Source organism: Odontesthes bonariensis, chromosome 10 (assembly GCF_027942865.1).
Source record: "Odontesthes bonariensis isolate fOdoBon6 chromosome 10, fOdoBon6.hap1, whole genome shotgun sequence".
Taxonomy (NCBI): Eukaryota; Metazoa; Chordata; class Actinopteri; order Atheriniformes; family Atherinopsidae; genus Odontesthes; species Odontesthes bonariensis.
Genome location: NC_134515.1, coordinates 17,656,085 through 17,681,542, shown reverse-complemented (window position 1 = coordinate 17,681,542; position 25,458 = coordinate 17,656,085). Strand labels below are relative to the sequence as shown.

General features: G+C 43.9%; 1 protein-coding gene across 2 annotated transcripts in view; it reads left to right on the top strand.

The window, feature by feature from the left end:
* The first annotated feature begins 394 nt into the window (after positions 1-394).
* The window catches only part of rerea (arginine-glutamic acid dipeptide (RE) repeats a), a 123,503-nt gene continuing 98,439 nt past the window's right edge, over positions 395-25,458 (top strand). For both annotated transcript variants that reach the window (XM_075476564.1, XM_075476562.1), the window contains exon 1: positions 395-670. The gene's annotated coding sequence lies outside the window, so the exon portion shown is untranslated. The remainder of the gene's footprint in view (positions 671-25,458) is intronic.

Sequence of the window (25,458 nt, the reverse complement as noted above, 5' to 3'; positions counted from 1 at the left end):
CAGAAACAAAATTCACGTGACAATGTTTCACTGTCATGTTTTGTGCATTGCTGATCTATTACTCTCACAGGTATTATGTTCTGTTTTATTGTTTTTTTATTTTTTATTTTTTTCAATAATATGATAATCAGTAAGTATTGCTATGTCGTTTTACATTCAAAACTCCCGAGATGAACATGTTTCTGTGCTTACTGACAGTCCGGGTGCACTCAGTCATTGTCTTGGGCTTCACAAGGATGAAGCTGGAGCTGATGCTCAGTTGACACCCCTGAGGAGTCCCAGTGAGGTTGGATGTTCCCAGCTTTGGCCAGTGGGTGACGATATTTTACCGGTTGAACTTTGAGAACCCCCAACTGCTTTCACCCCAAGATGAAGAAGGATGCTGTCATGCTGAGTACCTCTCATACTCACTAGTCTGAGCATCCCGGCAACGATTACTCCCTCTTTACTCTCAAGTCCATCACTTATGACAGCATTATATCAAATGTGGCTCGCTCCGTTATAGCTACATAAGAAAAGACATACAGGTGGCACTACAGCTGTTGTACTGCTCGTGTAGTGGCGACACTTGGCTAACTAACGTTGGCTAATTGCCCCTGCTGCTGCTATTGTTTATTGTTGCAGTCTCTCATCAAACAAATCACAGATGTTGTAGATCAAGCTCTCTAAGGTAAGTGCTGTGAGCTGCAGTCGGTTTCTTCTTTGCTTTGGACATGCATCAACAAACGAGCAAGAAATGACAAATATGGTGGAATAGTTTGTAAACGTTGGGACTGTTAACGTTCATCTGTGCTTGCTAGCTGTTGGGCTAATTTGCCTATTAGCATCAGCTAGCCAGTTAGCTGATAGACTTGTTTGCCCCTCACTGTTGCTGGTTACCATGTACTGACGTTAGCGGCTAACGCCAATGACTAGCACTGATTGGGAATGCCAGCTAGGAGCAGTGTAATGCCTGGTTACAAACAGCTCATTGACACCGGTTAGCTCAGGCCACATGCAGCACACACAACGTGACATTTATTTATATACCGCTTTTAGATGCAAACCTTCAGCAATGTTGAAATGCCTCACAGCAAGCGTTTTTCTTTATTTCAACTACCCAGTGTAGTGTGTCTTTTCCGGGGAGTAGTCAGAGCCCATGGAGCTATTGTCATTAGCTCCAGGAAACGTTAGCAGGCGATGCTAACCTGCTGTCTTTGTGTGTTTTACTTGTGCTCAGTTGTTTGTTGTGTTGCACATAGTAATTTTACGAGGACAGTCTGGGCTGGTTTCGTACAAAACCATAACCAGATGACGGCCCAGTCGTGTTGACTTGTGAAAACAAAGATGCAAGGCTGGCAAAAATCTTCACTTTTTCCTCCTCTGTTAAAAGGAAAATGCAATATGCATCAACTCCGAGCATTTCAAAACATTACAGCAGAGGAGATTAAATGGAGTGCCGCGGTGGTGTTTGCAAAGTTTCTACAGCAGAATCATTGTATCATTTGAGTTATGATGTACTAATAAGTTTTTTTTTTTTTTTTTTCCAAAAAAAGAGAATCCTCTCACAACACTTAAGAATAGAAATGTTGAGTAAACTATCCTGAAAAGGACTGTAAATGCAAAGATGAATCATATCTAAGTTGCTGTGTGACTCTAAGAAGAAAGTACCATTCAAAAACAAAGAAAACAACAGTTGTTTGATGGACTGAAAGCTTATGAGTTATTTCTAACTTTATTTTTTCTTGTGCTTATCTCCTGACATTACCCTGCCCAGTAGTGCGCTCCACTATAGCTAATGAAAACACACTATGGTAAACCATCAAAGCAGAAAGAAACATTTGTTTGCTTTATACCTAAGGAGCTGTTTTTGTTTCACTGGGAGAATGTGATTCTATGTTGACAGCAAAGCCCGCATTGCCTCACTTGTCGCCGTCAGGCAGGGCGTAAGGAAATCATCTGTACACTTTTTGATGTCCTGACACCATTGCTGTAAAATGAGCTTGACAATACATTGCATTCAATGGCTGTAAAGAGCTTAACAAGGGCAGCTTTTGATAATGTGCTGCTGCTACACTACTACTTACCAGCATATAACCATCCTTTGGCAACTGTTCAAGTCTCTGGATAATGACATACTGGAGAGAAAGGTCACAGCACAGGAAATCACAAGAAGAAATGCACTTGTGGTCTGTAATATTGGCTACAGGCTAATGTTTGTAACTCCGGGTTTGGGTTAGAAAGCACACTCACACGTACACCCATGACTTTATCTCGTCGCACCCCTTGCTCTGCTGTCTCTCTCGTAAAGAGACTTACCCCTGATATTTAAAGAAAACTGCCGTTTCTGTGTGCTTCCTCTCACAGTAACTTTGTGGACTTGAGCCGTGAAGCCAAACGCCAGAACACTGGCGTGAAGCCATTTTGGTCTGACGCCAAATTGAAAGTAAAGACCAATAAGTCGGAGGTGGCAATTTGTTGGATTTCGGAGCAAAGAAGGTCGGGGTCAAAAAGCGTCACTCCCACTTGTCCTAAAAAAAGAAAAAAAAGAACACCTTCAGCTCTAGCACCCTGCCCACTACTGTTCTATAAATTGTGTGTGTGTGTGTGTTATTGAATCGTTCTTTAGGATTGCACTGTGTTAGTGTTAGAAAAGGACCAGAGAAAAGCAATTTGAATCGTTAAGTTGTGTGACGGATAAATTTCAGTTGGATTTGATTTAACAGCACATTTGTGTGGGAAAACAGTCGAGCGAGTTTGTTACAGATCATCACATCTTTCTAACCTTTGAACCATCTCCCATCTTGGATTTTTTTCTTAGTGGCATGTCCTTCTTACAGTGGCTTAGCGGTTGCGATTTAGATTTTCTTTAACTACCACTTAGACCATAAACTTGCCAGGGTTAGGTACAGCGGTCTGCCATTACAGGCTATATGTTGATTACCACTTAAGCACAGCTGTGACTGAAAAGCACCTTCAATGTCTGGTTTTTGTGAAAGGAGAATTCTCTAGCCTCTGCCAAGATGATAATTTAGAATGGCTTAAAACGGCACATTTATGGTGTTTGTTTGTTGCTTTCATGTTATTCGCAGAGCTGTTATGTGGTCCAGGGTGCTTTATGGTGTTTCATTTTGAACGGGAGCAGCAGTGGGTAAAATTACTCTCAGTCATATATCCAGTGACACACCCTGTCCATTGAATGTTAATCTAGCCGTGTGGCTTTAGTAGCAAGAGAGTAATGATAAGAGAAGTGTAATAAACCTGCTATTTGCCTTCGGTGACTAATATGCATTTGAGGAAAGGCTGCTGCCTGCAAGTAAAGGCCAGGGAATGATTTTTTTTTTTTTGACACCTCTTTGTTGGATGATGTGTCAATACACATGCCCTGGAATTCAATATTCACGCGATGAGCTCAAGTGGCATTTTGCTGTTTTCCGCCTATATGCTGTCACCGCTTTCCTTCCGTAGTCGTTATGAAGGATGATTCTCTATCATAAAGTCTGTCTCCAGCTTCAGCTACTTACATTCTGTAGTCTCAAGCACTGTGGCATTATGTTGCGGTACAAGATGGTGCTGTAAGCTGTCATTGGAGCGACTACCCTGTATTTTAAGAGAGGTATTATACTGTCAGCGACTATATTACGTTTCAAAGAGAGGTGATTAGGCTGATTTATGTTTTGTTTGAGACAGTTTTGCTCAAGGTTTTCATCCACAGAATGAAATGATGTCGGCAGGAGATGCAAGTAGCGAAACATATGCTGTCTAGAGGCGGCACAGAAAGTAACCAAAGTATCACATACACATTCAAAAAGTATGTTGCCTTTTGCTTGTATCCCTGTGATTATGTATGCTCGCATCAAAGAGCATCCAGCCGACAATAAGGAAGCAAGTGGATGAACTGATTTAGCTTTTTCCTAGATATGTGTTTCATTGCAAGATATCTGGCTGTTACATAGAAAATTAATGCCCCGAACAAAGGAGCAATGTTCGCTCAAAGACCTCTTGATGGGCCATTCAAGTGCTGTATATTCATTAAAAATAACAATCTGTCAGCACTTACTGACAGCCCGCACAACAAGCCAAGCTCTCTTTATTGTTCTCCGAAGATGTTTTTCAGTTCCCGTGCCAAGAGCCGGGTAATTGGCTGTAGCAAAGCCTTGCATGTGTTGTTTTAAGATATTGGACTGACACGCACGGGGCCGACTGGCAGACATGAGGCAAGCACATTCTTCCTCGCTCTCTTCCTCTTTCTCCTGGCTTCCCCGAGCGAGTCAGACGAGGCAAGACGTTGGATGTGTTTTGTGTTCTTTGACAGCTTCCCTTCACCTCTCATAAGAGGAGATCCAAGCACGCTGCATCACATCTCGTCTTTGTTTGATTCGGGCTTGGCTCTGCCGCTCCACAATTGTGCCACGAAGCTGGTGCCGGCAAGTGGCATTCGTGTTAACAATTGCAAACTGTCTTGCCGCCTGCTGCTAGTTGTACTTGATGCACTAGATGTGATCAAATCTGCTTTCCACGTGAGCTCGGCCGTGGCAAGGTTTGTTTCAGGGCTGGCTTGCCATGCGCACCTCTTATCTAACAAGATACATTGTGTTTTGTGTTGTTGCCCACATCTCAGAAGGTCACAGATAGCTTGCATATTTCCCTTGTTGAGTTAAGCATGTTGCAACTCACCACATTTCAGTGTCCTTTGTGCTCTGTGTACCTGAGTGGTTGTACAATGGAGTGTGTGTGGACACTGAAAACGGAGTGTTGCGTGTAATATTTGAGTTGCGAAGCAACGGCAAACGAACGCGGGGAAGAAAAGACGGCGAGCACGTTTTTCTGGGAATCTTTACACCATTTGGGATTCTTCGTAAGTCGCACCAATCGTATGTAAAAACCGAAACCTGAGAAGCGGGTGACGATCTAATTTTTTCAGTGTTTTTGTAAAGAAGGACTATTCATAGCACTGAGACACTGACAGTGTGAGAACACATGAGTTGTGAGTGAAAGTCTAAAATAACAGTCAGCCATTTGAGGAAAGAGGAAAAATGAAATGGTGTAGGATCAGCTGGCTGGCCCCTGAGGAGAAGAAGAGAGGGGTGGGGTGGTTGGAGAAGGAGGAGTGCTTTGCTGCTGCTGTGTGTGTGTGTCAGTACTGATTAGGTAAGAGATTGCCTCATGTAATGACATGGCATGGTGCTAGTGGTGCAGAAACACAAACAATGCATACCAGTGTTTTAGTGCGCATACCCCCTGCAGCTGCCCGCCTGAAGACATATACGCACTCTCCCCTGAATGTTTCAACATATTTAGGGTTTTACCTTTCCCAGCTATACGCGCACGCTCGTTTTCTATCCAGAAGCCAATAGCTTTTTTTTTTTTTTTTTCTCTCTGTTGGCTATTTTCCTCTTCAGCACAGATAAAAAGGTGGAGGTGCTTCAAGGAGAGCAGCACAATGGAGTGTGTGTAGTTTTCTATTAGCGCTCATTGTTACTGCTTTCCAGCACAAATATATGTGACTGAATGGGCCACATAACCCCGACAGACCTTCTGCTCTGTTTTGTTTAACCTTAAAAGGGAACAAGTCGTGTTCTGCTCCAGCACTGGAACAAGGACGTTTCCATTGATGTTTCTGATATACAAACGTTTTAGTGAGTCTTCACTTGTTGGCTTGGTTAATTATAGATCTGTGTCAGACTGAGGTGAATTGTCGTACATTTTTTTTGGTTGAAATGATAAGGAGGTGTAAAAACCTACGGTGTTCCTCAGAGGAGGCGATCGAGGGAAAGCTGTTGTTATAGTTATCAGAGCGCCACCTCGATTAGCAAGTCTAAACAATACAGTTGATTCAATTGATTATTTTATGGAGAGATTTGTCAATAACGGCTCTCCATTGTGTAGACGAACATGGCTTTGCCATTAATTAAAGTGGCTGTAATGGCTTGTTATGGTGTGCATTTTTGCACAATAATGGGTGTGCTGGACATTGATTTTCAACACTAGTTGAGACAAATCATTCATAGATCTTTTGATAATGTGCTCGTTGTGCTTTGTGGTCTCTGTGACTAATACGGATCCTGCACTTATGTTGGGATGATGCACACAAGGCGCATGTTGTAGAGCTGCGTGGTCTGTGACTGATGTTTTAATGCAGACTGCAGGCAAGAGAAAGGTTACTCAGGGTTTATGCTGCCTGAAGGGAAAGACCCCGTTGACATTGTGACTCTCCGCTCTCCTGTTCACAAGGTGCTTCCGGTAAACGGTGTCCTTGCTTGTCCTTGCAAGTTAGGCACACACCTATTGAGCGTGCTGAGCCTTCAGTTTAGACGCTGGGACTTGGGGCCGGATCGACCGGGTTTAAGGATGGATGTCTTGTCTCTATACCTCAGTTTCAGGAGCCGGCACAGAGAAAATGAGTTCTGAGGATTGGGTTTGGATTTGCCACTGTAGCACTTCCTCTCTGATACACTCTAGCTACCATCAGGGGAAGCTTGTCAGAGACTGAGAGAGAGGGAGAGGTGGGGGGGAACAGCAAAGCACAGCAGTGCTATCTAATAGATCAATTTGTAATAAATCTGTTGCCTCAAGCTGTTGTTGTTCGCTTCTCCTCAGTAAAAGGTGTCTGCGTTTCTCAGGCAAGAAAATGCTTGTCAGGCTGGGCATACAGAGCTATCAGTGAATGAAACGCACCTAAAGCACAGTAAATCGTTTTCTCTGTGCTCAGTTTACATTGGAGGAAGACATTGCTCTCTTATCTGCACATTCCATTGCTCAAAAGGGGGGGGGGGGGTGTTATAACCAATCAATAGGGCTGAGCACTGAAATCAGGAAGCAAAACTCCCCTCATATTAATTTTTGCCCATTATCCAACAATGAATCATTAATCACGATAAAGGAGCTATTGATTAGGGCATCGGCTAAGGTTGGTCAATTTAGTCACCAAGACTCATTCTGCAGTGTGAGGATCCGTTGGAGAAGTGGTGCTTTACTAAACGCAAGTGGCAGAATTCAAATGATCCAATTATTATGACAGCAGTTTGATCTTTAAGGTAACACAGGAGCAGGCCTCTATAAAGACCACATGGGACCTCTCCTGCTCCTCCTCCACTAGCAGCCATATGGACCGTACTAATTGTGTTTTACGCCAACCATTTTCACCGGTCCATCGGGGACTTGTGGAAGTGCTGTAGCTATAATGTCACCAGCAGTGAGCTGGCTCATGAAAGAAACATTAGAAAGCAAGATGAAAAGACATGGAAGCAATACACTGCAAGTCAACACAATTATTGATTTTATTCAAATGAAATCTGTGCTTCTCCCGTTTGAATCTGATATCTGTTGCCTTTCAGAGTTATTTCTGTAAACCGCCGTCTTAGACCAGCTTTCAGCTCACTCTCACGCATGCACCTCATCATATAGTGAGATGTTCTCTGTGTAAAGATGTAGTTAAAAGGAGGGCGTCGCTTTTGTAATCCCATGTAGGATTTTTTTTATATTTTTTTATTTTTTCCCACTTCAGTTTTTCACTTAAGAGACGTGATGTGTATTTTGAGTATGAAGAGTGCCTCATGCAATCAGTTGCTCTTTCGTGTGTTTTGTTTACATAAATGCTGAGGTGAGTGTTGAATGTAAATTGTGTCATCCACAGCATTTGTTCTGCCTTTCTGACCCGGGGATTAGTTGCAAAAATGTTAAAGGAGCAGAGTGTTACTGAGGCAAATCAGCGTGTGTTTTAATGCGTTTATGATATGCAGCCCCGAAAAGGGCACATCTATGGAAATGAGACCCTGAGAAGGAGGGGTGGGTGGGGCTTTTGAGTGGTGGTGGCGTTGGGAAGAAGGAAAGGGGAAAAAAAAGCAAAAAAAAAAGCGTGCGCTTCATTGTGTCCTCCAACAGTTTTCTTGTAATTATTGAAATTGATGTTTGCTGCGAAGCTGTAAATATGTAAGATTTTCTGTCAATAAAGCGGCAGAGGCAGCCGAGCTGTTAGGCTGGGAAATAAAAAGCAATCAAGCCTCCAACATCCTGTCCCTCGCCACAAAATGAAGCAGCAGAAATCCTAATTAACTGAGAGGATGAGCCGCTCTTACTACAGTGCTTGGCTAGCTGCTGTACTCTAATGAAGACACTCTGCTAGTCTCCCCCAACCCCTCTTTTTTTTTTTCTTCCTCCCCCTGCCTTACAGCCCTCTCTATCTGGCTTTGGCTTGCCTGGGGTACCCCCCCCCCCAGCTGCTTTCTTTCTCTACCACCACCTCCTCTCTGCCTTGTGCGTGAAGTTGTTGATGTGACCGTTGCACTGATGGAGTGAGAGAAGCCTTGTAGCCTGGAGGCGTGCGGACGCCCTGCACAGGATATCGGTGAGCTAGATGGTGGCCTCTGTGGTGGTTATTGCTGCTTATGTAGAGTGCTGCAAGAGAGAAAGAGGGAGAGACGGCATTGAACTCGTCCCATTGATTTCATAGATCCTCTTTAAAATGACAGTACAGTTGTCTTTCTGTGTCATCTTCAAGTGCTCCTTTTCAAATCAACGATGTGGCAAATTACTCCTGTCATCAGCTGCCCAGATTCAAACAGTCATCTTAGTGCAGCTGAAAGTCGGGTTAAAGCTTACTTTAAACGTTTGAGGATCTGTTTGTGCATGCAACACTGTCTTTGGACTTACATTTTGAGGATGTGTTGTTTGCTCTAAGTGTTTACCAGAACTGTTTTTAGAATTTAAAGGCCTGCAATGTAGCTTGAATTCAAAGTAAGGTACGCTGACGTGTTATCCATATTTCTGTTGTTGTGGAGGAGTGCATGATTATTGATCGCTTGAAACCTGAGCCTCAGCTCTTAACCAGCTGCTCCTCTCTGTATACCTGTAAATGTGTCCTCTTTTTTTTCCTTTGCTTTCTGCGGATGCCCACCAAGCTTTTTCTCTGCCCCCCCCCCCCTTTCACAAACCCCTTTGTTGTACCAAGCAGCCCAAAAGCCTTCAGGGATGCACAGACAAATAGAGGAGAGCGACAGGTGAGGCTCTGTCCCTCCATTTCTCCATCTGTCTGTCTCCCCTGTGAGCACTCTACCCGACAAGTTTCCAGGCACTCAAAAGCAGCAAATCGACTCTCTGTTGGATTCAGTGTCACTTAGTTGAGCTGGGGCATAGCAGCTCCCATATCCTCCTCCTCATTTCACCACCTTCTCAAATGAAGAAAATGCTATTTGTCATGGTCTCACTGAGGCCTTGTTGTTTGTTCAGATGAACTAATTCCTGCCCTTCAAAATCTCTTCCTTTGCATCTTCATTTATACATTAATAGGCTGCTGCTGATGACAACCTGATTAAGTGCTGATCACATCTCGGATCATTTCAGCTGGATGGGTCCAGTCGGCACCGCTCCATCTCGATTTGCTGCGGTTGGTTTAAGTTTTTGGTACGGCTGCATTGCCGACTCTCTCATCGAGGTGGTTGTTGTTTTGTTTGTGCGCACGTTTCGTGATTGTGATTGAGGGCGAGGGGAGCGCTGTCAGACTTTGTGCCTCTCTTTATTCTTGGCACAAAGCAAATGAACATGCTCAGCACAAAGCCAGCCTTCGCTCTAAGCACCAGTGAAGTAAGGCGGCATCTGGCTTTGTATCACGCTCGTGCACCTGCGCTCTCATGCACGAGAGCGTAGACACATGGACTCTGTAATGACAGCCAGAACATTTTTATAACGGCTGGAGTTTAAATTTCACTCCTCAGTGCGACAGCTTTGTCACAGGGGAGAGATTCACCACCACCTCTGGCAGCGCTCAGAACCTGCAGTTCACCCTTTCTTCTCCTCGTTTCCCTCAGTATTTAACACTCTGCCTTTTCGTCTAATCAACAACAAGATTGTGAAAATTTCAACATGAAACAATGCACAATGTTTTTGTTTTTTTGCTTTAATGTCGTCTGTTCCCTTTTTCTGCCGCCTGACTCTTCACATGATTTGTTGTTTTTTCTTGCCTTTACTGTCCAATAGCATCAATGAAGACGAAGAAAGCAGGACACTTAATTATTATTATTTTTTTTAACCCTGGCGCCTTTTTCTTTTGGCTTTTTCCCTTTATCACTCCGCCATGCTAAAGCAGCTGCTCGCATTACACACGGCTTGTCTACTTTGTATTTGCTGTCGCAGAGAGATAAAGATGATGAAAGTGACAAAAATACGTGTGACATTTTCTGGGACTTGGGCTTAGAGATGCGGGTGTGTGCCCACATATACACAAGTGGGAGTGGAATAATTTTTTTTTTTCCTTTTAGATTCCTTTAATGTTTATAAGCGAATGGAGCTCATAGGGAAGAAGACTTGACTGGCTGGTTTTAATTGTTTGTGACGCATAAGATGAAAAACAATGTTTGACTACTTGGGAACCCAGGAGATTGCAATCTGTTGGGCTGCCTGAAGGCGTGTCGGAAAGATACATTACCACGTGCCCATCTCCCTTCCTGTCTTTTGAGTCATAAACCACTCACAAGTGTTTAGCCAACAGTGTGTTGTCTTTTTCCCCTTATTTTCCCCCCTCTGTTCACCTCCTCTCTGTGTTTGTGATCCTGTGGTGCGACTGGTGGAATACCTCCCAGACCTCTTGAATGAATCCTCTGATATCCACATCTCTGCTTTCAGCCTTGGTTCTCTTCAAATATCTGCAGCACCACCTGATTTGACTTGTTAATGGAGCATTGATGAGTCTTTGGGGGTGGAAAGGAGCACAAAACCTTGCAGGAAAAAAATCCACCACCATGAGGTGGTAGTAAAGGCGGTGTCAGGCTCGTCAATAGTAATTGACATACCGTAGTTTGAAAAAAAAATAAAAAATGGAGGGCTATAGGATATAGCTGTCATCTGTTGATGCTTATGGCTTGTCTGCTATTCCTTTAGGGGAAGGTGGGTAAAAATAGAGAGGTGATGTAGGCTCCACCTCCCAGGCTTCAAATCAATTTGTATTTGTTCCCCTGTCTTGATACATCAGGTTCTCTCACCAGAACAGTAGATTATTTACATCTAAAGCCGAGCTCCCTGCTCGCAGAATACTGAGTTTAGTGTGGAAGACATAAAAGGTGGCCAAGCCAGGAGTAATAGGAGAGATGAAAGCAGAATCGCTTAAGCACTCTGTTATTTGAAGCACATTTCGATTGCTGTTGATGTCAGTAGTCTAATAATTCATCTTGCTAGTTTTTATCACAGCCTCGCTCATGCACACTCGCGAACACAGACGCCCCCACGCACACAGTTACGACTCACTGACACAAATTCCCCTCGCTGGCGAGGCTAGACCCCTTTTAATATAAAACAAGCAATTCGAAGATGAAATACTCTTCGTACGGGCATCTCACCGAGCCCCATCTTACAGATGAGTAGAGCTGCTAACAAAAAACCAGGGGCTGACTGCGCCCAGCTCCCTCACAGGGGCATCTTGTCTATGTTATCATTCCAGCTACTGCTGCAATTAATATTAATGTGCTTTAAAGCACGCTCCAGCAGCCCTGCCTCCCTCTCGCTGTTTCTTTGTATGCATGTGTGTGTTTGTGACTCAGGAGGAAGAGAGCAATAAAGCCAGCATGGGGATAAGAATCTAGGCAGGATATGACAGTCCTCATGTCAGCTGTCATAGAGCTTGAGGGATATGTGGATAAAGACAAGGGATGAAGCTGAATCCCCACCAGCCAAACGGGCAGGTAGTACAGCTTGTAGATAGAGACTTTGTGCATCCACAGCGGCTGGACTGGGGGCTGTGCAGATCCTGTTTATTTAGTCATGTTGTAATAATGCTTGACCTTTTCTTTCAAGTGCACGGCCTGACCTTTAGAACCTCACTCCTGTGCAAATCAACGCCCGTGTGTGTCTTGCATAAGCACACACCCATGCAGAGAGAGGGAGATGGGCACCTCCTTTGCAGGGAGCTTCATGGTCTGCCAACTCTCGGAGTGGATTGTTCTAAATTAGTATGCATTAGGTGGTTAGTGCAAAGCATTTAATTATGCGAGATGGCGCTAAACTGTCTATGTTATGATTAGCCCAACACGTTACAACCTTAATCTCCAAATTTTTTTCACTCTCTTTGCCGGGGTAAAGAGGAGGCACCGACTGGTGGGCGGTGTGTCGTGTTGGCTCAAAGAGGATTTTTGTTTTCTGTAAAACAATGCTGACATGCCCATGTGTCAGCGAGAATAGGTCTTGATTTCTGTAACTATGCCTATTCTCCACTCTGTACCTGAAGCCTTTCAGTGCGTTTTTTTTTTTCTGACATGAAATTGGCAGTAGATTGCACAGCCAAACACTCCATATTTAGCTGAGATTCACGAATCTTCAGCAGCCCTGCTACTCAAAATCTAGTCGGCATGTGTCAAAATGATTGCTAATTTAGCACAAGTGTCCATCTTGCTATTTTCCTCGATGGCTCCTTGTGGAGCTGCAGCTCGAGGAAGTGCTCAGTAGTTGTGTTTTGCTCGAAAATAGATTTGCACTTTGCAGATTCGATAGCTGCGGTGTTTGTGCAGTTTATTGTTTCTTGGCACAAATGATTGGATTCTGTGTTTGGGCTGTATTAGTACATGTATGACATCTTGTCTGCTTTTATCCAATGAGTTCTGCAAGAAGCGAGTCGGTAGGAAAAAGCTGTTCACCACACATGCTCTGAGAGATCCTGAAAGGACCGAGTCTTGGTTTCACGGCGGTCAGAGTTTATGTAAATATGACGTTTGCAAAGCTGTGAGTTATTTGTACGAGTATCCCTTTTCTCACAGGCCGATTACTGCCACAGAAGAGGTGATGTGAGGATAAAACCTCAAAAGTGCAACTGTGCCATCAGGAGTTAAGCAAACATCTGAAAAAGGGTTAAATGCATAGAAGAACACATTATGTTATTTATCAATCCGCCATGCTCAGGCTACATAGTGAATCTCTTGTCTTATTTAGAATCTCAATTTCTTATTAATTCTTTTAGTCACAAAAATGTACGTATATATATATATATATAGATGTATGTATTAGACTACTAAAGAGTTCCATCATCTTAGCTTGAAAGGAACAAATCTCAATCTCACAGGAGCCAAATTGCTGGTTTGCAGAGCAAGATACAACATCACTCTTACACACATCAGTAGAATTTTATGACAGATTTGAAAATATACTTTTTTTTTTTTCAAGAAAAGCTGCCATATTTCCACTAAATGTGACAAGCATCCTCAATATTTATGCAGCTGTTTTCTCTCGAGAAGAAGCTCGTCTCCCCTCCTTCATTCCCTCTCCGTTTGGCCCCCACATTCTTTGTCACACAATATTGAATCAAGTCAGTTCCTTTTATGTGTGCATGTGCATATCCCTGCTCTCTGTTTTCACCGAGTGGCTTTTCATGGTTAGGCAAGTCTTTTTTTTTTTTTTTTTTTTAATCTTGAGGAGCAGACATCGGTGGCAGAAGCAGGCTGGGCAGAGCTGGAGCAAGCCAGGCAGCCATCCAGCCAGGCAGTCAGTCGCTGCAGTGGAGCCCCTGCAGCTCCCCGGAGGAGCCCATTATACAGGAGAGATATCAAACCATGAATCTTTTACGCCAGTCCTCCCATCCCCTCCCTTCTCCTACCCTCGCACGCAGCTCCGATGCCCGGCCAGGCTGCCTGCACGCTGCTGTCTGCATCTTTAATGAATGATTATTGCATTTCATAAACATGGGCCAGACTAATTACGATATTATTGATCTTTTCCTTGTTGGCTCCAAGGTGGACAAAATGTTTTTGTGCCCTCCACTTTGCACAACATCTTTTCTTTTTTTCTTTTCTTTTGGTCACTGTGTTGGATTTAAAAAAAAAAAAAAAAAAAAAAAGTCCCTTTAGGAACAGATTTATTAAGCCTTATAGTCTGCTATTTTCTCTCCTGCTTAGGCTTTTTTTCAGGATTAAAAGCACTGGGTGATAATGCACCTCGGTGGGGTTTGTGGGCATAGTTCTCATTGTGCAGTGTTACGTGACGATTGTGTTAGTGTTCCCCTATGTTGGTGTTTTATGATTTGCGTAAAAGGTGGAGGGACACAGAGGTTAATGTGCTGGAAAAGATTGATTTAGGTCAGTGGTGGTGTCTGCATCTATCACTCTGACAAACTGATGCTTTCGGAGGCTGTGCGGCATTGAATAAAAGAGAGACAAGTGAGGAGAGAGCTGGCTCTTTGGAATGGGGGGGGGGGGGGGACCTGACTAGACTGTGATTTGCACTCTCAGCGACAGGCACAGTGTTACAAGCAGCCGTTTGATATAAACCTAATCAGTTTCACCTCCTCATAGAGGATCAAGACACTTAAAATCTCAGCAAATAAGTGCACTTCTGCCTGCCTCCATCTGTCTGTTTTTTCCTGCTCTTTCTGCCCTGCTGTCATTCCTCCTGGTCATGTTTCCTTCTTCTTCGTGTCTCATTTCCACCTTGCTTGTCTCCTTCCCTCTTTGAACATCTTTTCCATGCTTCCTCGTCCACCCTCTGTTCCGCTTTAATCAGGAATGATCATCGGTTTTAATATCTCGACAGCAGATGAGTAAATACTTCTGGTGGCCCATCCACAATTGGATTCTAGTGCAATTTTGTATATAATTTAGTAATGTAGGGGAGCTGTATGGATTTCCTTTGATGCAGTCAAACATAGATCTGTTTGCAACATGCAAATTACGTCCATAATTTCTCTGTTGTGATAAATGACTGCACTCCATCTCAATTCCTTCCTGTAATTTTTTTTTTTCAGGTTGTGTTGATGAGATATTGGTGAAAATTAATCATTCTCATTCACCGCTGTTGTTTATCTTCACGATATGTATTAAATAACATGATCATAAATGGAGTGTTGCTAAGCACAACGTGAAATTGTGGAAATCAGATTGATCCAATCATTAAGTCCGAGACTGCGTGGTTCAGTGGGCTTGTGTTGATTAGTAGCCATTCCTCCCTGCCCTGTGGCTTGTCCCTTTTGTTAGTGAGCCACATGGCTCTCTACAGGGTTTAGTCTAATCAGTGCTAAATATTCAGCAGTAGACCACAGCCTAATCAGCAAGAGCATAATCATTGTCAACCAATTGCATTCCTCTTGACCTCTCAGATGGAGGTAAACTGCGTTGCCTCTCCACAGCGCTGCCTCAATTACTGCCGTAGTAATGGTGATAAAGAAGACCACCAGCTCAAATGAAAATGGCTGATTTGTGTAGACACACATGTCTCATAATTGGATTTTAAGGAAGAGCATTAATGGTGTTACTGGTGCCACCAAGAACTAACATAGACCAGGTATTTAGTTACTTACCCCCCCCGTCTCCTCAACAGTTTGACAGTATATCCCCAGGGGTCTTGGCTCCAAAAGCCCCTACATTCTTGTCCCTTCTGTGCTGCACAAAGGTGGGTGTATGTGTGTGCGTGCGCTTGTGTGACTGCATATAAGTAAAATGCTTGTGTGTGCTGCCAGTGACTGGCCCTCTTTTGCTGTGACAGCTGTGGGGTCAGAACAAAAAGCTGCCTATTTCCCAAGCAGCAGCCTTCATCATCCACTCGTCGAACGCACACAAAGAGAAATGAGTTTGTCGGATAATTTGGAGAGAAATTATGCGTTCACAATTCATTAATTGATCAAATATGTATTTGAACAAATTTGTTGATAATTTGGTCTTTAGTTTTTCTTCCTGTGTACCACATAGGTGTGTGATGTTTAATCATGGCCGACTAGCAGCAAGAACAAAATAGATTTTAGTTGACTGTGATCAAATTACATTCCAGTTTTACATTGTTTTTTTTTTTTTTTTTTTAGAAAGGACTAATTTTATATTGTTATCTGAAGGCGAGCTTTTCCTTTTGCAGTCATGGTGAGTAAGCTGGAGACGATGCACAGTTCTCCTTCTTGTCAGAGTGCTCCTCACTTATTTCTGTTTATCCTAATGGATAGCATTAAGAGAGGGGTGTAATTAATTGACCCTGGCAGCTCAAAGGGGGCAGCGGCAGAGCTGGGGAGCAGGAGCCGTGTGTGCTGCCCACCGTCTCACACAAGTCCTCATCCCAGTGTGCATATCACTGCCGAGTACCCAACATTCCCCGCTGACCGATTGGCTCAGACGGCTCTTGGTAAGTGCAATGATGCTGGATGCCTGAGCCTGCGTGAGCGGCATAATACCTACTAATGCCTGAAGGAGCGCTCTCCTCATTTCTATTTTGCTGCTTCCCTCAGCTGCTGCTGCTCAGCCAAGCCTGGCCAGTGCAGAGCAGAGCTGAGTGCCTCCTTTTCTACCCTGCTTTGCCTGGCAGTTTATTAAAGGGAATGCTAGCTTTTTCCTCACACCCGGGTGTTTGATTTCTACGGCAGCAGTGGCTGTCACTGCAGATAAAAGGCAGTGGGCCCCAGAATTATAGTGCACACTGCATCTGTATTTACTGCGTCATTCCCCCTGCCTCTGACAAGGAGAGAGGAGGAGAAAATGGAGGACAGGCTGCTGCATTCATGTGTCTTTACATTGACATGTCTCATCAGGGAGAAAGGTGGACAGGCAGCCTTCAGTAAAGCCATCAATCAGCCCTTTTCAATGCGCCTGTCCGGCACAATGTAATACTCTCACATAAGGACTGACAAAGGCAGGCACTATTGCTGCTGTTGACATATTTATATAAACCCTTTTTCAGATGGCTTTTTTATATTGAGTGAAATGGTCGCCTGGTAGTTTGTGCTGTCTAGATAAGCAAGTGCAGAACAGTAACCATATAAGTGATGCAATTGTCTTTATGTGCGTGTATAAAAATGTGAGATCGTTCTTTGTTCTCGTCGTGGGTGTCGTCGATTCCCCAGATGTTTCCCGCTTTGAATTAATCAGATCACTGGATGAACTGAATATTTCGGCTTTGGTTTCTTTTCCTAAAACTATCGTCTCCGTCAGCCTGCCCTTAAAAACAATGCAACAAATCCAGCTTTCCCGGCTGTATCCCTCACTGTGGTCGAGGGTCACGCTAATTTTTTATCGACTTCATTTAATTGAGTTTTAATTAACACAACAAGGGTTTAATGTCCTCCACCTACAAATAATGTCGCCTAACTGCCAGTAACTTAGATAAGATTCTGGCATCCAGTTAGAGTATACTGGAAATTATACTGATGTATTCCTACTCATGAAAAAAGGTTTTAGATCATTTGCTTTAGCCCATTTCATATGCTTAATATTGGAGCAGTATTTTAAAACGGAATCCTCGCACTAGTTTGCTTAACCAGCAGCTGGATGTCTTCTTCACGCATCTCGATGCTGTAGCCTGTGGTGACAGGTAGACTAATGTATTCATGGCGCCGCCACAGTGAGAGGCATTACTTTACCTCTGTTTAATTGAGGGGAAACTCCCCAGACACCTGCTTTGTACAGAAACCGGCCAAACTCAACCCTAGGAGCTGAGGCCACTGAACCCTGACTGAGAAATAACACAAGCCGGGACCACCCAGGGACTGCTGAAACGATTTAATAATGTTGATGAGATCTTGCACCAGTCCTTCCTCATCTCTCCCCCTCGTGCTCTCGCGAGCCACTTCCCACCTGATTTGGGAGACAGCTCAGACTCTCTGCCTGAAGGTGCATTGAGATAGGACTGCTAAATATTTCAGACCCTAAAGACAGAGACGATGAGTAAAAGAAGAAGCAGCACAGAGGGGAGCGAGAGGCGGGGGGGAGAGAAAAAAAGTCAGTGAAGAGAGGTTTGACATGGATTGTGGAGGGAGGTTAGGGATTGTAGTCAAGGGCAGTCAGGGCAGGCCTGTAATTGGCTGACACTGGAATATGGCAGTGGATTTGTGGGTGTGTGTGTGCGCATTCGGGCGATGTCTGAGTACTGTAAGGCCAAATATATCACTCCAGCCAGACTGCATTGCTTTCAGGGTGTTGATATACTGCCATCACCTTGTACTCGAGTCAATGCTGATCTCAAGTACAACAGACACAGTATTATTTTCCTCATCCTCACATACCACACTCCCATTACATCTGCAGCCACACAGCCATCCGAGGTCCCATCTGAGACTCGGCATGACAGCTCGACTGAGCTCCTGCCTCGTTTTAATTGTCCCGGGCCCCAGGGGCTGCTGGGAGCTAGCTGGGTGGGGCTGAGCATTTTTCTCCTGGGGGATGAGGAGGTGGGTGACAAAACAGTTGCAGTGTCACATGCAGGTGCAGAGAGAAGAGAAAAGGGGGGGGGGGGTCTGACAAGCTAACCATGGGGAGCAAAGTGGTGGGAAGCCATTCAGTAACATGGGAGAGGAGATAGCTTTATATAAGAGCGAGGCTCACAGGAGGCATCCATCTTCCTACTCTAGCACCGCTGCTCACAGATACATATTATCCGACTGTTATCAGCTGGTCTTTTAACAGTTGCAACAGCTAGAAATTTATATAAAGAGCACAGCGTGATGTAACATTAGTTCGATTTTTCTACACCGAGACTGTGGCAATTTCTTTTTTTTCTTCTGTTTTTGCAGGGTCGAGAATATGTTCCCTCCCATTTGTTTTATGACCAAGTCTTGATCCAAAACTGTTAACATTCGGGATCGTAATAATGTGCTCTCTGCTTGTTTTTAAAACACTTCGATGAGAGTCAATCTGTTAAAAACTGCACACCACGTTGAGACCAAAATCAAACTGGGCTCGAGGTAAGGCTGATGGGCTTTTCTCACAGTTCTTTTTCATCGACAATCAACTGATTACAAAATTAATGTGTGTCTTTGACCAAAAATGAAAATAATAGTTGCAGCTGTATATGATCCTGACGGCTACTTTTTAGTTTCTATTACGGGAGTATAATGTGAGCTGTGTGTGTGTTACCAATTCCTGTTCATAGACTACATAGCTGTAACAAGCTGTGTACATTTGTGCCATTAATCTGGAGTAAAGGTGCCAGTTGTACTACTCCCCCTCAAAACTACATTAATGGCTGTATAGCCTCTTTTGTCAAGCCTCTTTGATTGCTTTCAGCTCTGATTGTGATTCATAATTCCAAAAAGGTGTAACTCTATAAAATGTTGTTGAAAAAGGCTGTAGAAATGCATGTCATTGAGCTCTCTGTGTCTGTGACCTCTTGAGCTGTGGTTGTAAGATATTGTTTACATAGAAATATATTACTTGGAATTGTCTTTGTTGTGTAAGATGCTCTTTTAAAAACTGTCGTCCTTGTACATTTAGTCATTGAGTCCTTTTTTTTTTCTTTTTTTTTTTTCCTCAAACATCTGAACATTAGCAGACCAGTTCAGGGCTGCTGGAATGAAATGATGTGCAACCGAGAGGAAGCAGCAGCATGGTTTTTGGGTCATGGTCTTCCTGTGTTGCGGGCACAGAGACGTCATCCAGCCAGTCACACTGGGGTCAGAGTCTCTGAAAATAGCCCTGAGGGGATCGGGCTGCACTGATAGCATACCTGCTGTTACCCTGAGATGTTATCCAACTGCAAGCCAGTCTAGGCTTCCTCCCAGCTGCTGTGCTCTTCTTTGGACTGTTCTGCAATACCTCACACAAAGATGGAGTGGGGCCATTATACCTCTGGCTCTGCAACACTCCCTGCAGACACAAAACATACGCACGCGTGCTTACTTACACCCGCACAGACAAGCGCAGAGTACCTGCAGCCATTAAGTGTAGCTCTGTATGTGTTTGTCTACACCCGCGCAGATCACCACACGCATACCATGTGTGACCACACACACATATCAAGCCAGACTGCGCTGTCACCACAAAACCTCCACAGCGTCAGCAAAGGCTGGCTGGCTTTTTGCAAAAGGGTCAGAGTTGAGTGCAAATTACAGCTTTGGTCGACCGGGGCCCATGATGGATCTCATTGCTCTCAGTGTTTACCCACACACCTGCACCCACACGGATGGGAGACGGCAGCACAGCCGAGAGCACACAGCCATTTTGTAACACCTCGAGGAACTCTCCCTCTCTATCTCCTCTTTCTGTATGAGGAATAGATGAGGTGGTGCCATTAAGTGAATTTGCTGTTATTTCCCCAGGCTCTTAGCTGAAGATGTCAAACCTCAGCCAGTGAGGCAGCCAAGGATGACTGCCTACTCAGGCAGAGGCAAACACACACAGGCACCACACTCTGCCACGCACATGATCAGCTTTCATGCTTCTGTGTAATTTATCAAATTGCTTGGGCATGTGATGAATGGGCCCAGATCTCAAAAGGAAAAAAAAGGCATTAGCTCACGTCTTCTCATGTAAGAGCTTAAAATTTAATTACATTTGATGGTAAACATTGTATTCACATTTTCTTAAACAATATTTCAGTTGGCCTAATTGCTCAGTAGTTTTGCGGACTACACTCGAGCGATTACACAAGTGGAATCAACTTGTCAAACAGAATCTGCTCAATCCTATTACTTATGCTATAGACTCCCATATTCGCAGTGTGTGGAATGAACAAGTAGGCTTAATGCTCTCTAGATTTTCTCGCAAATGTCCAGACTCGCACATCTTTGCTGTTGAAGAGGCAGGTTCTCTCCTGGTGATTTGTCACAGTTCCCTATTGTATTACACACCACCTCTCTTTCACACTTCAACCCCCTCTCCCTTTTTTTCCCTTCCTTCTTTCTCTCCCTCCCCTCTCGCACTCCCTAAATCATTTCTTTACATGTGTGTGGGTGCCCCCCCTCGCTGTGATTCTGATACTTCATAACGGCAGGAGGAAATTGAGCTGACCTTGAGGCTGCCGAGCTCCTTTATAATGCTGATGTATGGGGCTCTGAGCGCAGGCAGCCAGTAAGTGAGAGGCATGTTTTTATTTGCTGGGGAGCAGGGCCCAGTGTCAGGACACATAACAAGGTTCATTTCTCGCCCACTCGAGCTAGCTAGTGTTCTGGGTTGCTTAGTGTCAAGCTTTCAAGTCCACGAGGTGTGATTTACCTGCATTAGCCTTTGTATGCTAAAATTAGTTGCATCATGCTCACCGAAGGATGACGAGAGGCAAACCCAAGAATAGAGTTGAACCTGTGGTTATATTGGGCTCGCTGAAATGTGATTTACATGCTGCTGCTGCTGCTACATTGTAGAAGTATTACTTTTTGCAAGCCTTTTTTTTTTTTAAGGATTACTGTTTGTTTCTCTTGCCTGGTTACTAGACGATCCATAAAAACTGACGCGCTCTATTTGGTAACTCCAATATCTTCCTCGCAATGTTATCAGTGTCATGTTGTCATCATTATTTGTTAATTTTCAATGGCCCACTTTCTTCTCTGCAGCAGCTCTCTGCTCATCAGTGCAATCAGCTACCTCCTGACAAAACCGGGCAGCTCTCACATTACGGTTGTGATTGAGGAAAAGTCAGGAGCAGGAGAATACAAGCGGTTTATGATTTTAAGCACGAGCGCTGCTCAGCAGAGGGATCTGTAGCTGATAATGTAGTCCAATGCTTGAAAGCTGCATTGATTAGAAGAGAGGTGTTCAATCAACCCTGTTTGGAATTTGGGTCTATATTCTCTATTTTCTATTATTTTTACTTGGGTTTATTTATTTATTTTTTTAATTTTTTTAATTATATTGTCAACTGCTTATTACTCTATGTGGCTTAATTAACATCTGTGCCACAGGTTTGTAAATGAGGATTGTTTCCCTTAATCAACTAGTCTCACCCGTTGTCCTCTTGATTCATTCAGTGAGTTATGAAATCAATAAAATGTCAGCACATTATTAAAAAAATGGCTATTAACAAGTTTGGTAATACAATAAACAAAGGTGTTTATTTGTTTTTTCCTTCCAAATGTGTTGGCTTACCGTAAATCTGGAGGAAGAAAACTAAAAAAGTCGATTAATAAAAGGATATAAAAAACACAAAGCTCGTTTTTGGCCTATATGCCAAAGGTGACCTTCAAAATGTACCTACCATTTAGTTTTTGATATTTTGTTGGTTATTCTTGATGGAGACTGTAAAGGAGGCGCCGAACATCTCAGCTGGTCCTGTAGTTATGCTATAGACGGGTCCTTTAGGCTTCTGACTGACCCAAATCTTATCGTGTCATTATAAGTTCAGTACACTCCGGTACCGTATAGAGTGTAATCTGTCCTTTTTGTTTTGTTCAACGTGCATTTTGAATGTGTTTGAGTTGGAACACGGTCTTTGGAATGGAAACTTGCTCATTGTTGATAATCTAGTTTTTATAAATGAACCACTCAATGACAATGGAAAATTCTGTAATTTGGAGTTTTGTGTCTAATAGTTGTAGCTGAGGCTGCCGGTATGATGAGTGGAGCGACCACATCAGCCCTGCCTATTCAGTTCACGTCCAACGTGGCACAGATCCACCCGTTTAACCCCACGTCTGGATACTGCTGTCTGAAAACAGGCAGAGGCCCAATTTCATTGACAGGCCATCCAACAACACATCGACTGCCTGCAAAATATGTTTCAGCAGCTTAACAGCGGCAGACTAATCAATGGATTCAGATTTTGCCGTCCATTGATCTTGACACTCCATGGGTCGAGATAATTACTGTGAATGTATGATAATGTTATCATTAGCAGCCCGTGGTCAACCTATTATGGGAGGGTAAATGCTAGTAAAAACCACCCAAACCATGCGTAGAAACATTTGCACTGCCAAATGCTGTGGAGAATGATCCAAATCTGCTTTGCAAATGCCTCCCTGTCACTCTTCACTTCCCTCCCCGGCACACCACAGTAGCAGTAGCGCGTTAGAGAGGCGGGCGAGCCTTCTGGTGCTGCTGACTGGCATTCTGTGTGTTGATGAATGTGCCGGCCTGATGGCTCAATGTGCTTACCTAATTGGAGCAGCTCTACTGTCACATCGAGTTTCTCCATCTCTCTCGCTCTTACTCTCCTCACTCATTTCTTTTCTGAATGTCGTAGGAGAGCGTTCCACTTTGCTACACACCTGCTCTTTTTAAAGGTTAATAGAGCTATCTAACAACGCACTCTAATCATCAGGCAGTCGCTTTTGTTTGACTCAGCCGAGGTTTAGGTCAACCATGATGGCCAGGACAGCCATTTTGGAAGGTTGCTTGCATATTGCTGAATATGGATGCTGAGTTCACTTGAGAAGAAAATAGTGCTTTGTGCTCTATGTTATTCTAGGCTTTTTCAGCTTTTATCTGGCCCTAGATGAACAATGCATTATTCTATTCTACATTACATGAACATTTTGCAGCTCATTTCCATCTCTTTAGAAGCACCATTTGGACTCATTGCTCATATCCGAACACGCTCGCTGTCCTGTTTGAGTGTGGAAAGCTGTCTCTGGTTTCTTCATGCTGCGCTGTTGAGGTGTTGGGAATGGTTAACGTAAGCCTGGTGTTAACATAGCAGCTTTTGTTACAAGCATGTGGTGGACAGCCCGAGACCCTGCGAGGCAGACTGAGGTCACGAAAACCAAACGCTTCTCTTTGATGTCAGCCGGCCTCCGAGGGGGGTGCGTTGGTCAGAGAGGATTGGGGTTTCAGCAAAGTTTTTTGAGGGTTGTTGGGTCAAAAAGGTGGCAGTAGGACAGAGTGAATTGCTTGGATGGATGCATATTTAGCTTTTTAGGCCGAGGTGAGGCTTCTAAAGACAGAGAGGGCAGTTTGTCTTTGTCATCATCCCCATCACCCCACGATGCTCACAAAAGATATGTCTCAACTTGCAGAGCACAGAAGCGATCTGGCTTTCACATGAGCACACATAATGCAATATGGGAAAGGACATTTCTGGGCCTCTCGAGTTTGTCTTAGTTTCCCTGTTGTCACTACTGGGAGAGACTGGATGGATAGGCAGTTTGTTGAAGGAATAATGTGGCAGCCTTCAGGCCGCGATATGAGCAGATTAAAATGGAGATGGGTTAGTCACAAAGATATTAGCGGGTTTTTACAAAACTGGGAGAAAGACGAGTCTGTGTTTGTGTGTGTGTGTGCTTGCTTGTCTGTCACCAAGGAAATCCCGAGTTATTGAAGAGATTGGAAAATCAATGTGGGCTATTCATACACGGATCTAATCCTCAGATTTACTGCCATTTAATCTGTGGTTATGGCAGGGCTCTGATGGCGCTAATGCTGTCAAACAGATGTCCCTGCTCAGCCATCCAGGTTAGGCTGCACCTGGTGGCACCATTGAGCCCTGGCAGTAGGTGGCCCACTGCACATTTCATTTTGTCCTCAGGTGGCAACTATTATATAAAATGTGTTCCATAGAGTGGGATAATAATCCAAAAGATAGTCAAACCAAATGTTGAAATCCAACATCTCTGGCCCCCACATCATCTTAGAGGAGTTTGAGAACAGTGTGAATAGAAATGTCACAATAGAAAGGCTTATATGGGCGGATGTTAGTGTGTGTGTGTGTGTGTGTGTGTGTGTGTGTATGTTTGTGCTACACCCCCCCCAACCGAATGTCAGATAACGGTACTGTTTACCCTGCTTACTGTAGTGTAGAGCACTGCTGTTACTGCCTGGATGGAACGACTTTGATTTTATTCACTGCACTGTGTGTTATTTTCCAATTCAAAGCCGAGCAGAACATTTCACTGCAAGCAGGCTGAATTTGTGAAATGCAGGAAGGGAATGATAAAACAGAATGATACTGTACATCTGGTGAATATCTGGGGATGCTGTTTGTGTTGTCTTTGCTGTGACTTAACGATGAATTAATCATCAGCAACACTCCACTTTACAGCACAGACTGAACTCCTACACATCGTGATCACCTCCTTATTAGCTCCCTGAAACGTCTATATTATTTTGAACCGTGCAGACATATTTTCCCCATTTTCTCCTGGGCTTGTGCCTGTTTTTGCCACGAACTAACTGCCAATGATTGACTAAAACGATTAGGATTTCTTCAGAGTAGTTTAGTGTGAGAATCCGTATCTTTTAATTTCTTAGTTGTTGTAGAAATATTTGTTAAAACACAGATGTGAACTTTACCCCATGGAATTAATTTAGGTGTTAGGCGACTGCGGGACTGAGCTGCGCACACATTGCACATCCCCATCTTTGCTGTATTAAAATGCTTACACTGACACGTACCGGGCGCGTGTGCGTGCGCTGGCTTTGTGTTTTTGTGTGTTAAAGAGAGTAAATGCAGGGAATCTCTCTCCGTGTGCGGATGCTGAATGTGAAATGTCAATGTTATTGAACAAGTGCTGCGAGGCAGAGCTGTGATGTTTTTATTTCCAAGCTCTTGTAGAGCGAGGCAGAGAAGAGAGGGCTCATGGGATAATGGGGGAGGTTCAGGGGTGTGTGTGCGTGCGTGTGTCTTTGTTTTACAGTGTGTATTGCAGGTGTAAGTTCCTCCATCTGTGTGTATCCAGAGAGGTTTATTGAGAAGTCAGAGATGAATAGTAGCTTTGGATAAATGCTTACAGTTTCATAGAAAATGACACTGTGAATATGGCTGCTTTTTGTTCCAATTTTTTTTGAGCGCCTTTGTCGCCTTCAGTCGCTGCCAAATATGGCAGCCGTCTTCACCCAGGCATACACCTCTACTGTCAATCTGTTATCACCTCGTTTGTTCCATTTACAC